Source organism: Manduca sexta, chromosome 13 (genome assembly GCF_014839805.1).
Source record: "Manduca sexta isolate Smith_Timp_Sample1 chromosome 13, JHU_Msex_v1.0, whole genome shotgun sequence".
NCBI classification, from domain to species: domain Eukaryota; kingdom Metazoa; phylum Arthropoda; class Insecta; order Lepidoptera; family Sphingidae; genus Manduca; species Manduca sexta.
In genome coordinates, this window is record NC_051127.1 from 1135197 (window position 1) to 1153286 (window position 18090).

The following is an 18090-nucleotide window of genomic DNA, read 5'->3' on the forward strand; positions in this document are numbered from 1 at the left end:
CTCTTTTATAGAGAAAAGCACTCTATATCGAATGTCTTGGAGACAACGTTTCTTCGTATTTGATTTTTATGGAAACAAATACTTAACAGCGGTTGTGAATACGAAATGATTTTTCGTATAAAAATAATACGTTTTACCTAAATCTTTAAAAATATGTCTACAAAGACACACACTTCTGACGTTTCTAAATATAATGTGTGTATTCTTTGTGAATTATAGCTTGTTTTAACGGTGAAGGAAAACATCGTAAGGAAACCTGCATACCTGAGAAGTTCTCGATAAGGATTTCGAGGGTGTGTGAAGTCTACCAATCCGCACTAGGCCAGCGTGGTGGACTAAGGCCTAATCCCTCTCAGTAGTAGAGGAGGCCCGTGCCCAACAGTGGGACAGTATATAATACAGGGCTAATATTATTATTATTATAGAACTCTAATGTTTTAAATATTCACGAAGGGTGAGATTTGCAAAGCTCCGATCGCCTTAGGACAAAGATCCCGCTGAACATTTTTAAAAACACTGCGAGTGAAAATGTTCATATTGATTGAGAACGGAATCTCATCAAAGAATATTGGACTGGATTTGCCGCGCGGCGCATAAAAGGAAATGAAAAACACTTCTCCGCTCTTTACGATAAAACTTTCGCTACTTAAATAAAATTGATGCTGGGATATACGCAGATATTGCTCAGCAAATAATGGTAATATTAGAATATCTGGATATCGTAAAAAGATATCTTAACTCCAATATCACAAGGTTTCTTTTTCAACTCAGTTTATAGCTTATTGTAATACTTAGTCAACAACATTAATTTGTTTGGACAGACACCTGCCCATGGTCGCTCCCGTCTAATACTTAATTCATCAAAATATATCCAACTAAGCTTGTTCGCTTAGAGCTCATAAATAATAAACGCAAGTATTGTGGCAACACAGGCCAATATATATATCGAAACTACTTCGTCTTGTACGGATGAACCTTAGCCTAATGTTTATTTATTCATGGACTAGCAAATGAACAATTCTATTGAACAAATTATCGCTACCAATTAGATTTACTTTCATTAATCCCAAAACAAAAGGGTATTTTGCATATAAATTCTATATTTGAATTTGACAGTAGTCCAATAATTGCAGCCAAATTAATTGGAGCTTCTCTGTGTGGTGAATAATTATTAACCGTTATTACACGTAAAATCGTACGCAGTTTTTCCTTTGCCAATTTTCTGTCCAATAATGCCGGCTTTTTAATTCAAAATTAAATTCTCTTGATTTATTATTCCAAGATATTGGATTTAGCAATTTGATTGAAAAGTTTGATTAAAATATTAGCTTTAAAACTTTGTTTTTGAAACTACACTAAAACTTCAGATGATTTATTATTGTTCCTACTAGAATTAAATGAAACGAAAAGAAATACAATTTTATATTTCTGATAGATTTTTAACCTTCACATATCTTATAAAAAGCGCGATTACAATACTTGTAGGCATTTGTTGTCTTCTTTTTAAATTAGTATTTGACATATGGTTCCAACTTGCCTTCCACATTACGACGAGGCTCCTAACAGCGCCAATTAAGGCTAAATCACTAAGAGCTACTTAGCAGTGCTTCTAATCTGGCTAATGGCTATCGTACTATACGGGGATAGAGCCTAGCTATAGATCCCTAATATCTATGCTTCACTTAATGAATTGGAAACGTTTTGAGAGGCAACATCATCTATCATTAATCAATGTTAATCGCTAAAACATTTATATATTAAAGGGAACTAAGAGATTGATTTTCATAATATATAATATTGCGTAGTGTCCATCTGTGGTGAAGTGTCCATACAACCCCATTTCTTCTGGCTTCTCGTTTAGGTTTATTTACGTTTATATTAGTTCTTGTTTTCTGATAAATTGGTCACAATATGTTAACTAAATCTTTTTTTTGCACCGGATGTCCATCATACCAAAGATTAACAAAATATAATTTAACACAATGATTCTTAAATCCTAATAATATCTTAATTATTATTATTATAATCCCATCTTACTTCTTATTGTATCTTAATAATAATAACAGCGAAAGTTTGTGAAAACATTTGTTCGAAGAAAACGCAGAAACAGCTAAACGGATTTGTATTAAATTCAACACAGATAAAGTCCTGGATTAATACACAGGTTACTTTTTATGTCAGTAATTTGCTCATTTGAAGAATAATGGAATATTTTAAACTCGTTTTAAATGGATGCCGCTGGTGTCATACTGATGGCGCTATACTACAGTCAATACACGATTTTTTTATTTATTATTTTTTATTTTATTACACTTTATTGTACACCATGAATAAAAATAATCAACAAGAAAAGAAAAAAAAGTACAAATGGCAGTCTTATCGCACAAGGCAATCTTTACAGACAACCATGGGATGGATATAAAAGAAAACGGAATAATAAGGTGCAGCATATGGTGTACGAAGGATATAATTAATTACTTAAAGATAAAAAAAATACGATACATATATATAAAAAAATAAAATTATTGCAAATGAGATTATAGACCTTTACATTAGCAATGTCTTCATTTAATTTGAGATAATGCTGCTGTAGTAGAATACATTTAACACACGGGCGAAGCTGCGCATAAAGCTATTATTTATTTGTTCAAGTCTAATATATATACTAAGTTATTGCACAATTGCTTTGTGTAATTTACCGCCATAAAAAAATGTTTACTTCCGCTACTCCCGTACTCTCCTGCTATAGGACCATCTCGCAGAAGTGACGAGAGGAAGACCTCTGCCATCTCACAGAAGTGGGCCACTACACGCCAGGACAGAGGACTGCCGAAAATTGAAACGACCACGGCCGGCAGCGAAAGGTCCCCTCCGACAACTGATCAATTAGGAATTCAATTAAGCAGAAACAATTAGTTTCAACTGTTTTTCACCTTTAATATCCAATTAAACGTTTCGTAACTGGATTCTTTGTTAATACATTGATTTTGTAACACCCACTTTATATAAGATTGACATTTAGTTGTATTGTTACTTTCTAAATGGCACAGACATTTTATACTCAAATCCATTTACAAAATGAGTCCATGGAGAGCTCTTATCCAGTGCAACGACCTAACCACGTGGCCCGTCGACATAATCAGCAAACCTGCAAGACTGTTGCTTATTCCTACGTTGCAATCACGTAAGATGTGACCTCGTTTCTTTAATTGAGTTATGTAAACGTTTTTCAATTTTTGAGTATAAAATTATATCAACGATTGAAAACTTTTAGCTTTAAATTGACTTAAGCGACATTATTTTAAAAATAAATTAACTAGTTTAAAAAAAAACATAGAAAAAAGAGCTGATTGTAAATATGCACGGATCGTAGTGTCGCAAAAAATGTCGCTTAAGTGAATTAGACTTTCATCCGTGGATATGATTCGTTATATTGAAGGAAGTAAAACACAACTAAACATAATCATTATATGAAGATAAATAACATTTTTCTTCTGAAAATTATATTAATTTTATCTACACTTTACGTTGATATCAAAGTCACTTATAAATTGTACATCACATTTGACCCTCATAAAGAAACTCTACCCTCTACTTATTAAGATTTACCCTCGACTACATTAAGCATATAAAAATTAATGGGGAGTGCAGAGTAACAGTCAATTAATGGCTCAGTTGAAACTGTTTGCCGACAACACGACAAGACTACAGGAAATGCCCTGAGCGAGCAATTAGAGCCTTATGACCCGCTCTCCCGGCCTTATTCTGTCACGATACTTGAAGATTTTTTCACGAAGCTTTCTTTTAAGATTAAAGATTACTACCTAATAGGTTTTGGTATACGAAAATACTTTATCTGAAGGAGCGGTTAAGGCGTTAGAAAAATGGATCTACTCCCATTATTTTGCGATGCCATTGATATTAGGTTGATTTATGAGTGAAGAAAATACGCGCTCGAAATTATGTAAGTAGTGCGTCGAGTAGTATCAAAAAGGTTAAATATAATTACAAACGTGATCAAAGACTTTTTTAGAATTGCAAAGGCATAAAATACAGTCTTTAAGTTTGAACACTAATTAGGAATAATATACGTAGCGACTCAATATAGATTATTATGTAACATAACATAATAATTTACATTTATATACTTGAAGCTCCGAATATAAATGAGATCGTGAAATTTGCACATTCAAAACTAATATTTATAGGCCCACAAGGCCTACGAATAACGTAGCACGTAGCGCGTAGCCGTAGCAATCATCTACGAGGAAAGCATCTGTTTTCAAGGCTCTACCTACAGCAAAGCGGTGCGCTAAGTGTATTTTTAGGAGCGAGGTATTCGAAATTTATAAGGCATTTAGAGTAAAATTAAATATCATATTTCTACAAAATGTTGTCCTTACTTTGCTTGTTTAAATTTGTTTTAGTGTGGATATTATATCATTAATTTCCTAATGCAAATGCCACTAAAATCATTGATACCATGTCCATCCTCTTAAAGTGTACGTCATATTAATTTACAACCAAAACTATAAGTTAGACAATGTATCAGGAATATTTTGAAAGTGTAAAATTTGACAAAATTTACTTAAAATTGACTAAATATACAGACACAACTAGCTATTACTAACTAAAACTCATTGAATATCGCAACATAGTATTCAAATAAAAAAATAACTTCACACATTGACCACGATCTTTTAGAAATGAAAATAAAAGAAAATATCAAGGGTCCGGGCTAGTATTATTGTAACTGCTTAACATATTTATTGAGCCAAGATAAATTTGTTTAGCGGTCCATATCCAGTAAGTTGTGGAATAAAATATGTTATCCGCCCAGCCCTTGTTACAATACTGTTTAATATTACGAGGCTCGGCGACCTATTTTTTGCATATCTGTGTGAAACAGATGTATTATTTGCCCCGTTCGTTTTGTTATTTGTAATAATTTTAAACGGTAAATTACGTTTATACAAAAATATTTCGCTACCACTGTTATAAACAGGTTCTTTTTGTCACTTATTTTTTTAAGGTCACGCTAATTCTCTAAAGTTGCTAGTCCTCAATTTTTTGTACCCTCCTGCCTTCCTGTACTTTGTAATGGCTATTTTTTTCGATATTTTTGAAATTGTCTTTGGGGCCACTACGTTCCCTTGCGTGCTCCCACAAAAATAACTCTGGTTATAAATATATGCCATTTTTACTAAATCAAAGCATATACTTATCTTGTTGAAAATAACTATTTAGAATAAGTTACTCGAATCCCATAATAATAATATATAATAATATCAGCCCTGTATTATATACTTGCCCACTGCTGAGCACGGGCCTCCTCTACTACTGAGAGGGATTAGGCCTTAGTCCACCACGCTGGCCTAGTGCGGGTTGGTAGACTTCATACACCTTCGAAATTCCTATAGAGAACTTCTCAGATGTGCAGGTTTCCACACGATGTTTTCCTTCACTGTTAAAGCGAACGATAATTTCACAATTCGAATCCCATATGTAAAATAAAATAGTGTAAATTTCGAACAAAATAAATATGAATAAAAAGTAATTTTAATTTTACAAATTCTACGTTACAATTATGTAAATACGATTTAATTTCATTACACCTTAGGAATAATAATGAAAGTTAGCTTGATCTTATACGGTATTAACACATAATTACTTTATCGCCAGCACTGATTCCCGACTTTTAGAGAGGAATTCTCCGAATAATCCCTAGAATGTCGTAAAAGTGGGATAAGCGACAAAGTCGTAATCAACTGACGAAGACCGTATGTACAGTCAAACAAGTATCGTAATCAAGTAAATGCGATATAGGTAGGTACAGTCAGCAACAATTGTAGCTGAACAAATTCAAAATTTCAACCTTTTAACTTTTTTGGTCTTATTTACAGTCGAGTTTATTTAGTAAAATAAACTTCATAGGTTTAACTTTTTTTAGGTAGGGAAAAAAATATTTCGTTCAAAAGTAATGCGTTTTAAAGCTTTAAAAGGGATATCGAGCCAAACTCGTGTCAGATAATTATAATAGTTAAATTAAAAATGTTCAGTTTATATTAACTAGTTTTGACTGCGGCTTCGCCAGTGACGACAAACGACCCGCTATGTATTTTCCTGATATACAAGGGTATATAAAATTGGTATCTCCATACCAATTTTCATCAAAATCGGTTGGGTAGTTTTTGGGTTTATTAGGTTCAGAGACTGACGCGGCGGCGGACTTTGCTTTATAATATGCGGATAGAACTTACCTTATTAACTAACCCTCTCAGTAGTAGAGGAGGCCCGTGCCCAACAGTGAGACAGTATATAATACAGGGCTGATAATATATCTACTTATGGTTAGTACGTATGTCATATAAATTTGCAATATCGACAAAGATTAAAAATTGTGTTTAGTGCTATAAAAAAAAATGAATACCTTTGTATCAATTTAATTACGAAATCTGGATATTACTAATCAATTAAGAACAACGATAAACCTCCAATTAAAAGCCTTTTAGTTTTGAAACATTACACGCTTGGAACAATAACTCCATTAATGGATGTCAAATGGGTTTGCGTTAATGCATCGGCCATTAAATCGGCCATTTAATGTCATTCCCGAATGCTTCATGTCATTCGTAAAATGCCGCGTTGTCATTTCGAAAATGTTCTCATTTCCTATGAACTCGGTGCAATGAACTCACCCGCATGTGATATCTTGGCAATCGGCCGGCACGATTTTTGGGTGCTTGAACCTGGTGGAAATTTGATAGATATCGCCCGGTTTTTGTTGGTCCAGTATTTTTAAAGTTGTAATGCGTAACAATTTTATGACAGCTTGAGAATAAAATAGCTCGGAAATCACGCAAATTTTCGAAAGTACGATATGAATAAGCTGCGGTATCTGATGAGAAACTTGTACAAGTTCTATTTACACAAAATCTATACTTATATTTTACAGCTGAAGAGTTTGTTTGAACGCGCTAGTCTTATAAACTATTAAACCGATTTAAAAAAAAAAAAAAACACTAATAAGAATCTACATTATTCCTGAGTGATATAGGGTATTTTTTTATTCCAGGAAAATATTTATCCTGGGATACATTTTACGCGGGCGGAGTTGCAGGCAAAAGCTGGTTATTAAATAAATAAAGATGATGCTTTCTGTGTACTTAAATGAATAATATCTATATGGATCAAACTCAGACAAGCTCATAGGCCTTCCCTTATCTCTTTTTCTTTCCGTTAAACCCAGCTCCGGATCTTGAAGTCTTTCGAGGGGGGGCATAATTTGGAAAATGCCGACCCCACCCACTTATATTTTTACCTTTATCATCTTCATCATCATTTTGCGTCCCGCGGGAAAAATAATATTGAAAATACTGTATGTCTCAGTAGTCCAACTTCCATTAATGATGAGTTATGTATTCGTTTGCCAAGTTTGGATTTGCCGCCCTCTGAATTCGCCGCCCAGGGCATAGGCCTCGGCTAGCCCCCCCTTAGATCCGGGGCTGGTTAAACCGAATTGCGCATAAATAATTCTTCTGTTACCTACCTACGGTGGTTATTTGTCCTTACTTCAATATACTTGCCATAATCTCTGCCTATCTGTTACGCTTTCACAACTGAACCATTGAACCGATTTGAATAAAATGTGGTATACAGATAGTTTGACATAATAGGAAGGACATCGACTACTTTTTATCCCGGAAAAACCTCAACCCGGAAAAACGGGAAGAACTACAAGAAAAAGCTAATAAGCTATAAAAATCACAACAACAGGTGACGCATTAGCTTATTTACACGCTTAAGCTATAAAAATATGCTATAACCTCGAGCGAGATAGTCCTTAACTACTTACGTCTCCAGACACGTAAGCCAAGATTCGAAACATCTGTGATTACTCGCAAAACTTTTAAACACCTAATGAGAGACGTTCCACATTTAACTAAACTTTGTTAATTTATCATAATACAAGCCAGACTCAAATCGTTAAAATAAATTATACAATTTTATATTTTCCAAGTTCGTTAAGAACCTACAAGTATTCGACCGATATTTTAACGAGATAAATTTATAATTTGTATATTAGATCATCAGCTGCGTACTAACTATATTTATTGATAGGATCGATTAATAAAATATTTAGGGAGGCCCAACAATTCTCTCTGGCTTCTGCTATATTCTATCAATTAATGCCTTGACGCATCAATGATTCATGTAGCAGAGTGGGTGTTTAACGTTTATGAGCGATGAATTTTATATAATATTGCGCGTTTGCCAGTGTATGCCCAGAAGGAATAAAATAACATGTACGTGGTAAGATTCTTAGAACAATAATAGAGTTATTGAGCAGAGGCGTAGCTACCGTTTTAGCCGTATCAATGATACAGGGCGCCCAAGCTTTAGGGGTCCCTCTTAGCCCATACCTACATTAAACTAAGCGGGTGCGCAAAAGTTCGCACTGCCCTGAAAGGCCTTAACAAATTTTGATATAGTGCCATTCTATGACAAGCTACGCCACTGTTGCTGAGCGTCAATTTGACAGACGGAAATCTGTATAACTTAGGTATTTTACTTTCTATGTAATACCTTGCAACGTATAGAATACCCATTACGTCCAGACAATGTAATGTAGGAAATATTATTACCTAGGTATTGATATATTGTATAAAACACCGGATTGTACAGATTGCTGGTAACACCTACACACGTAATTTTAAAAATCCAGAAGGATGCTTTGAAGGGGGGATTCGAAACCTAAAATAAACAAAATCACGCAATTTATGTAAGTCAAGAAATTGGTCTTTAAAACGTATATATAAAGCATATACATTTACTAGCATATAAAGATTATTTTACTCTTATAATGTATTACTTAAAATATATAAATATACAATAAAGAAATTTTGCTCTTCTGTATAAAACTGCACCGCATCAGCGTTATACAATATCTTTCGATTGCCATCGTCATCCATTTTCTTAAATTATAAATCCTTTAGGTACAATGTTCAAAGATGATCAGAATTAATTTACTGACGTAGGTATTCGCATATAACCTACTTTTTATTACCCTGTCACCCATTCAGTTGTTTATATATTTGAATTTCAAATTCACAATTATTTTTAATTCGTTAAAGCCATATATTTACGGCCTGAGACTTAACGTCTAATTAATTATCAAACGAAAACACGCTGCGTCATCCATTGCTTTGTAATTAAAAAGGTGCTAATGTTGAGATGCAGACGTGTGTTTAGACTAAGATAAATTGGTAGCTTAATTTGATGCATAAAATGCCATGAAGTTGATTATAATTATTTATAAATCTGATCGGTATGGTTTTTTTTTTGTTTCTCTGGATGTCCTGCACAAAATTTCACTAAAAAGAAACATTATACTTGAATGATTTTTATCCCACGAATGAATATTAACAAAGGTGGAACTGCGAGCTCAGCTTACAAGTTCAATCAAATTATCCGTTATAGACAGTGGTACCATAATGTAGGTAGTCATGTTGTCTAGGCAAGATAAAAAAAACATCAGTGACAAGCCAAATATGCAAATGTCAGATAAAAATGACATAACATTGATGTTGTTTCACGAATTATCTACACATATTAGCTTATCGTGTTCACTGGTATTACGCGTCATATTAAACATACGAATATAGATGTTATATACACTAACATAGTGTTGTATATGAATATTAATTAGTGATTGTTTTCAATAAACAATTCCAATCTGAATCTTAGATCCCATCCCAAGAATAAACCATACGAAATAAGTCATTTGTAAGCATTTCAAAAAAAGAATTTGTTCTGATTGGCCCATTTTCAAAAAAAGTTGTTTATTAAAAATGGCGGTTATTTTGAAAACTGCTATCTTGAAGTGCTATTATGTACGTCAGATAACCTCTTGCTTACCTATACTGAATGCATTTTTTTCCTAATGTACATAACGTGACGAATACATATTTATTATTCAGTATCAATTGATAATAATTTTTATTTATAATTATTTTTGTACAATTAAAACCTATATGTCTATTACGTCATAATATCGCGAGAACATCAGAGGCCTTATTCTCTATCCCGCACGTTATTTTAACAGTGCGTAACAAGCACGTAACACAACGCGTCATGTTTAGCACTATAGAAATTTGGCTTACAGAATACCATTCCACGCACATTTCTCGAAGATAACATGACACGGCCACATAACGCGTTTACACTATCATACAGAATAAGGGCCCAGTTACTCGTGTAATCTGTGTTCTCTCTGTTTTGTCAACGCTCCCGTTACTAACCATGACAAATACCCTACTATCAAACGAGAATCCACTCTACAACCCTGATAATAGAGTTCTACACCACGCACCGAGCGATAATCGGTAGATATATTACGTTTGCTGAGCCCGGAAACTGTTTGGAGACAATACATACGTAACCCTGTTACAATTGGATAGCCTTTATATTATGATTTCGATAACGGATTGATTCAGTTAATGTAACTATATTTTAGTAAGTATAATTAAACTAGTACGGAACTGTTGAAGACCCATCTAATTTCTAACTGTTCACAAAATTGTTTCATGAATAAGTATAAAGATAGCCTTTGAAAATATATTACATATAATAAAATATAATAATAAAATAAATAACAAAAAATGTTATTGCACTTCATCGCATATAAATACCGAAAATATGGATGATTGACATATTAGGAACCCGCTTTTCTTTAGTTGCACTACCTTATAATGAATATAATGTTTCTTTATTAAATAACTTTTTTTATTCTAGTTAAGAAAATGTAAGCACATTATTTAATGTTACGTTATTATATATATCGTGTAACAAAAAATATATTATTTATAAAGAAAACCTGCGGCTGAGATTCTTTGAGCTTTTCTCTAGACGCTGCACCGGCCCAAGGCCCAAACTTACAAAAAAAATATTTCTTATGTTTACGCGAATGTTAGACATAATAATTAAACTATTTTTCGGATTTTATCGTTTTTATATCTTAATTTGCTCCTGACTTTTCGAAAACTTTGCGGCTTTTGTGATCACGGGGGGGACTGGAGCGTTTTTCATCCGCAAATTAAAAGTTGCAATATCTACTACATGTAGGTTTTACAAAAAATAATATGGCTATGAAAATTGATAAATTTTTCCTAAAATGTATAAAAAACTTACCAAACAAACTAATGGAAGTCATTTTCCTAATCACATATTATTGCAGTTTAATTTGTCGCCTACAATAAGTAAAGTGCTTTAATTTATAGCGCAGGGAACGTATGTAATCTCTGCAGTTAGCCGCAGTTGTTTGTGTTAAACCAACTCTTTGGTAGGAAAGTTTATTGGGTGGGAAATTACTGGTTCAAATTATATCATCAACTAGATATTACGAAATAGGAACTATATCTATGTTTTTGTTTTTAATTAGCATAGATTCAAACTGCGGCGACAAACGACTGCCTCGGCGTAGTTGTATTGCGTGCGTGGTACAATTTCCGCTCTGAGTTTGCTGGTTTCTAGTCGGCAATCTGAAATTTGTGTCCGATATGGCGATAGACCCCCTATCACATCATGGGACAGAACACACACGGAGAAAAGCTGGTTGGCTGGATAAAGCCGTGGTGCGTGTTTTGTTTTTTGTTTGTCAAGCTACGGATTTGTCCATAAAGGTTTTATTCGTAAAGCCGTATTATGAGACGGGATTTAAGAAGTTACGAGTAATACACGAAATATGGCGACGGCGATGAAACACCGCGACGCGCAAACTTTTTTTCGCGTTACAATATTAAAGTTGTAAATGCGATTACTTTGATGCGCGTCCCGAACTAAAACCATCTGAAGTCGCATTACTTGTCTAATAAGTATAATTTTATTTACTTTCCCGACGACGCCCTTATATTACATAGTATTAAAAGTAAAGATTCAATATTAAACAACAAATAAACCTGTTAGCAGGAATATATTAATATGTCTGGTTGCTAATCAGTTTATAAATCGTAAAGAGAAAATGCCTCTAACCATCTGCTATCCATATTTCAATGTTTAACCAAAATTTGAGAAGTTATTCTAAGGCGTCTGTGCAACACTTAAAGTAGAATATTTTCTTTGAATACTACCTATTCAGTTTATTTCTAAAAGTTTTTACGGCCCGTTTATTACCCACTTGCTGGATCATAAATGTACACTTTCAAGTTAAGTATTTTGCATTATTTGTTTTATATAAAACGTCTTTTGTAGGAGGTTGACATAAATTATTTCAAACAATATTGTATTTGAAATAAAATCAAATATATCATTCAATTTTCCAATTTCAAGTTTTTCTTGAAGAGAAAAAACTCAGCAACGTTAGTGTAAAGAAAAAACGAAAAGGATTATTAACATTATTAATCATTGCCTAAAACAAAGGCCAAAACATAAACTGCATGCAGACCATACTTATATAATATTACTAAACTGTTTACGAGTATACCGTAGGTGTATTCATAAATGCCGCAATAAAGCGGATGTCAACACGGTTCAAATATAACCTTATTAAAGTACGAATTACTCCTAACATAGTTAATAAAGTCGTTCCGATTAATTCGTGGGCGCGAACGCGTTCGGATCATAGTAAAACCACGTATGAATCAAACCAAACAGCCTACGCCGACACGACGCTCTGAAAAACATTATTAGTGACATGGAAACCCGCCAATCAACGCCAATTTTAATACTTACGAAAATATATGAATAAAAATTGTTACATCTAGTTAAAATACATGACTGTTTTAAATTGCATACAATTAACATATGACAAAACGATCTCAAGTCCTGTAAACAAAGTTGACGTCACTAAAATCTTCCCGAAGCCATACATTACCATACTGATTACAATTACGAGCCGCCGGTCCCCTAATAATTACAGCATTAACTTTCGGTATCAGTTTGCCGAAAGCTGAACAGAGGCTGTATTCGCGCGATTTGGTCAATTTCTCCCGGCATGTCTGGTACAACGGGTAAATTCGGCGCGCTCAGTTGTGTTTACGTATAATCACGTGGTCGGAACTCACCGGGCCGAGGCTCTCGAATCCGTGGAGCTGGGCCACCTGGTGCGCCTCCTCGTGCCGTACCGACCGCTTGAACCGCACCAGGAAGGAGTTGGTGAAGACCTCTCGGGAAACGGCCGCCGCGAACAGCACCGACACTGCCAAGCATTTCAGCCACATGTTCTCGCCGAGGCCGGTGGCGGCTGACTGAGGCCTGACTCCCGCTGACGTCACTGTATATCGACCGCCGCCGGACGCATGCGCCGGCCCCACTTTTCAAACACCTCGGACGCGACGTGCCTTTTCACAGATTATGAAAGGACGTTACGCGATCATCCGTTTTGATGATGCAACCCAGATTCAAGGTGTTCCGTATAACGTTCGTAGTTGACCTTGCTCGCGAGGATGTAGGTTTTCACTATTGAGAGAAGTCAGGGATGCTGTAAACACTTCACGCACCTCGGCGGATGCTATGCAACAAAGACTTCGGAAGTGGTTAATCAAACAAACAAGTTTTAAATATTCCCTTCGACATTATAAATTTATTTGTACTTGTCATGTAATAGGTGCCTAAACATTAACTTTACAAATAACTTTGATAAATGTTCTCATTCCTTATTATAGCCTCTTTCAATTTGAAACACGAAGGGCTTCTAGCAATAATTTATATAAGGCCGCGTTTACTTTGATATATTGCGTTGATTAATAAAATAACATATTTCACAAAATAAGTTTATATAAGATTTTTTTACATCGAGGCATCTTATAAACTGCCTACTTGTTAAACTTTTTGAGACATTTATTTTTATATTTCTTAAAAGTAAAAGTTGTTCAAACAACACAAACCGCTTTGAAAGTAAATATTTAAATGTAACCGTCTCTACCAAATTCGAGGAATAATTATTATTTATAAATTATATTTTTTGGAACAGAATTATTTATCAGCATGTTGTTTAAGTTGATAATATAGATAAAATTAAGTCATCTAAATATATATAACTCAAAGGTGACTGACTGACATAGTAATCTATCAACGCACAGTCCAAACCACTGGACGGATTGGGCTGAAATTTGGCATGCATAAAGCTACTATGACGTAAGCATCCCCTAAGAAAGGATTTTGATAAATTCCACACCTAAGGGGATAAAATAGAGAATTGTATAAATCTTCTTAGATTTTCGACTGATTGAACTGAAATTAAAGATTGGAGCTACTATGATGAAGACGTTCGCTTAAATAGGATTTTGATAAATTCAACCCCCATGGGAATAAAATTAGTTTAAACCTATCAGTACAGACTTTTATCATACAGTGGACTTTTATCCCGGAAAACTCCTTCGCGCGGGCGAAGCCGCGAGCAAAAGCTAGTAATTTACATACGAGCCATTTCAGCCTGGCACATGCCTGTTACGTCTAATTTCTCCCAGCAACCTTTCGCAAATCGTCATTCCACCTTGCTGTAGGACGTCCGACACTACGCTTACCGATGCGTGGCCTCCACTCAAAAACACGTCTGCCGCAGTGATTGTCGGTTCTTCGACAGATGTGACCAGCCCTCTGCCACTTCATCTTACTAATCAATTGTGCTGTCTAATAATGTTGGTGACTTGGTTCTCTCTTAGATAACGTTACGAAATTACGATGTTATTACGATCTATAAATTATAAATATCAAATAAACTCACAGTACGTATGTACTTATATATCCCGTAATATTGTTTAACTCCATCCCACCATCTTAACACATCTCTGCTCAAACTAAGAAGTTCAGAAAGTCATCTTTGCACGCATTAAACTTTGGAGGTTTGCCAGCAGACGTGATTTCTCATCTTTAATATGAAGTTCATTCAAATAATAATTACTTAGCTTAAACTTAATAAACGATGACCCAACCCGAGCTTCAAAGTAACGAAAACAATTTAATTTATATTTCCTTATGTACGTACATATATCTTATCATCGATGATGTAAATTGCGTAAAATATATTATGTATGAACTATGGCTCTACAAATTACAAGCGCAAGAATATTCATCCGATGCAAATAACAGAGGATTATTCATATGTCTCGTTGCGTGTGTCAAACACGTGACAGGTCGCTTCAAACCCACTGGCCGCAACACGCCCACTGCGTCTCGGGGGTTGTCTCTTTGCATCTAAGGTGGGTACATTTTAAACAAGATACTGAATAATTAATAACATGGATGAATAGCGCGATGAAATCAGTGAAACTTTACCCAACTTTAAACCGAATATACCGGGACGTACTCGTATGCGCCGAAGGCCGCCACAGGTTTTGGATGGTATGCCGGTGTAGAGTGTACATACTACATAGGGTCAAAGCCTCGATCCAATGCCCGCTCAGATGCTATACTCACGAGTGTCGACTTTAGGCCGTAAAGCTAATGAAACAAACTGGTCCGCTACCTAGGCCGGCATAAAACTGACAACACTCAAAGGGTTTCTCATACAACGTCTCTCGTAAATTGACATTATATTTAGATTGTAGGACTCGTAGGACGATTTCCTCGATACAGGCTTGTCTAGTGAGAAAATTGAAAAAAATAGTTCGCAGATTGTGATCAGCAAAAACATTGTTCTACTGTTTTAAGATTTAATTTTCTTTGTATGTCATGTTTTATGTAATAATAATAATAATAATATCAGCCCTGTATTATATACTCGCTCACTGCTGAGCACGGGCCTCCTCTACTACTGAGAGGGATTAGGCCTTAGTCCACCACGCTGGCCTAGTGCGGATTTGTAGACTTCACACACCTTCGAAATTCGTGTAGAGAACTTCTCAGATGTGCAGGTTTCCTCACGATGTTTTCCTTCACCGTTAAAGCGAACGATAAATTCACAAAAAATACACACATGATTTTAGAAAAGTCAGAGGTGTGTGCCCTTGGGATTTGAACCTGCGGACATTCGTCTTCGCAGTCCGTTCCACACCCAACTAGGCTATCGCCACTTTTTCATGTTTTATGTGTTTTAATATTATATATAATTAATAAACAATTTTTCATTTCATTGTACAGTAAGTATACTTTGTCAATATCAAGGAAGAATAATAAGTCTACCATTGCGCGTAACCAATAAATATCCAATCCAATTATCCGAATTGACATCGCGAAACGTATCGTGCCAACGTAAAATGAAAATTAAAACGATACATTTCTTCGATTTTGGCATCGGAACGTGATAATTTTGGACAAATGGGCACTTTTACTTTTAATATTCCGGTTAAATATTCTCCTTCCCGTGATATAATAGGAGGTACGACAATATTGGACACATTCACATTCATATCGGACAATTCCAGATTCGGGCGGATACTGAGTAGAAAATCCCACCACCAATTTGTGACTACAAATGATTGAATCTCTAGTCAAGAGATAGCGAACCAATGGCCTACGCGTGCCAGTGGTGGTACGTGACAAACTAATTCGGGCATGCAAGTAATATGCCAAATATTGTATAAGAAACCCCCCAAGGCAATTCTTGTGCGCTCGGTCTCCATACCAAATGCACGCCCATGCATGGGGGACATTTGTCGCGGCCCTAGACACACAAAAAATGATGCCTACACCCCCATGGGTGCAAGTTCACTTGGGGGGTCTGACCGGGACTCGTTGAACATTTCACCTACTTTTCCACTCCGCCCATCCTAATACTTCCTCTTCCTTCCCCCACACCCTTCTCTGCCCTAGACTCCGAAGAGTACCTAATAACGTGCACGCAACACAACTTAAACAACGTCAGTGCATTGAAGTAAATATGTAGCGACTAGGGGTCGCATACCGGTATCCCGGATTTCGAAAATACCGGAATACCGGACCAAATTAAGAACTTCAAAATACCGGTATTGATTTTACATAAACCGGGATTTTCGGTATTTTATAAAAATAAAATGTGTGTATAATTATTAATTTCTCGCGTTTTAAATCGCAAAAATTTACGCTGCTTGCAATTTCATTCATTCGTATAGGCGTATATTCTATAAAGAGCGAGCAAAATACATGGCTTATGGCTATATTGCTACTTTTGTTTTGTTCCAGGCATAGCGGTGTTAACTGTTAATTGTTATTTTTATTAGAACTTATTAGAAATATATTTTGTTCTTTAAAGTCTATCCTCATTACTCAAAGACGTTATTCATCTAAGGGCTGAGCATTGCTGTGATAACAAGTCTGTTTCTCAGTGCTGACGGCATGGCAGCCTTCGCAGTGCGTAGACGTAGGGCCGTTGTGAATGGCTAATATTGTGATACAACTTGAATCTAGTTGGCTGTCAGATTAACAAAGCTGAACAAACAGCAAGCTTTCAGATAAAGAAAGCTGAGAAACATAACAGGGGGAATAGATGTAAAATACAACCTGTTTAAAAGCCTTGAGCCTACAATAAAGGCCTGGTATTTCATGGCAATTTCGCGAGGTTTACCGAAAGGCCGAAATTGTCTTTATTTATCCTATCTACAGCTGCGGACACACAATCGACTTGCTCCTGAGAATAAATTTGCAAATCATCAGCATACAGGTGGTACGCACATTGAAGATTTTGTGTTAAGAGGTTTATGAAGATAGAGAACAATAATGGGGAGAGTATGCCACCTTGAGGGACGCCACGGTCTATATCGCGCCAGCTAGGCGAAGAATCGTCTAGGCGCACCAACTGTTGGCGTCCCTGAAGATATGACGAGAACCAATTCAGTGCCGTGGGCGAGATCATAAGGTGGGAGAGGTTTGCAAGAAGTATGTCGTGACTGACTATATTGAAGGCGTTGGAGAAATCAGCCGAAGCCAAAACAACGACTTTGGAATCCTCCATGCCCGCCCTAATAACGCGTCATTTTGAGGAGTGCAGTAATAGTGCTATGGCCAGGCCTGAAGCCAGACTGGAGTGGGCACAGTAGGTTGTTTCGGTGCATATGCTCAGACAGTTGCTTGTGAGCACAGACCTCGAGCACTTTCGAGAGAAAAGGAAGAATGGATATGGAACGGAAATGCTTAGCAAGTGATGGGTTAGGGATTTTAGGAAGAGGGATAGCAATA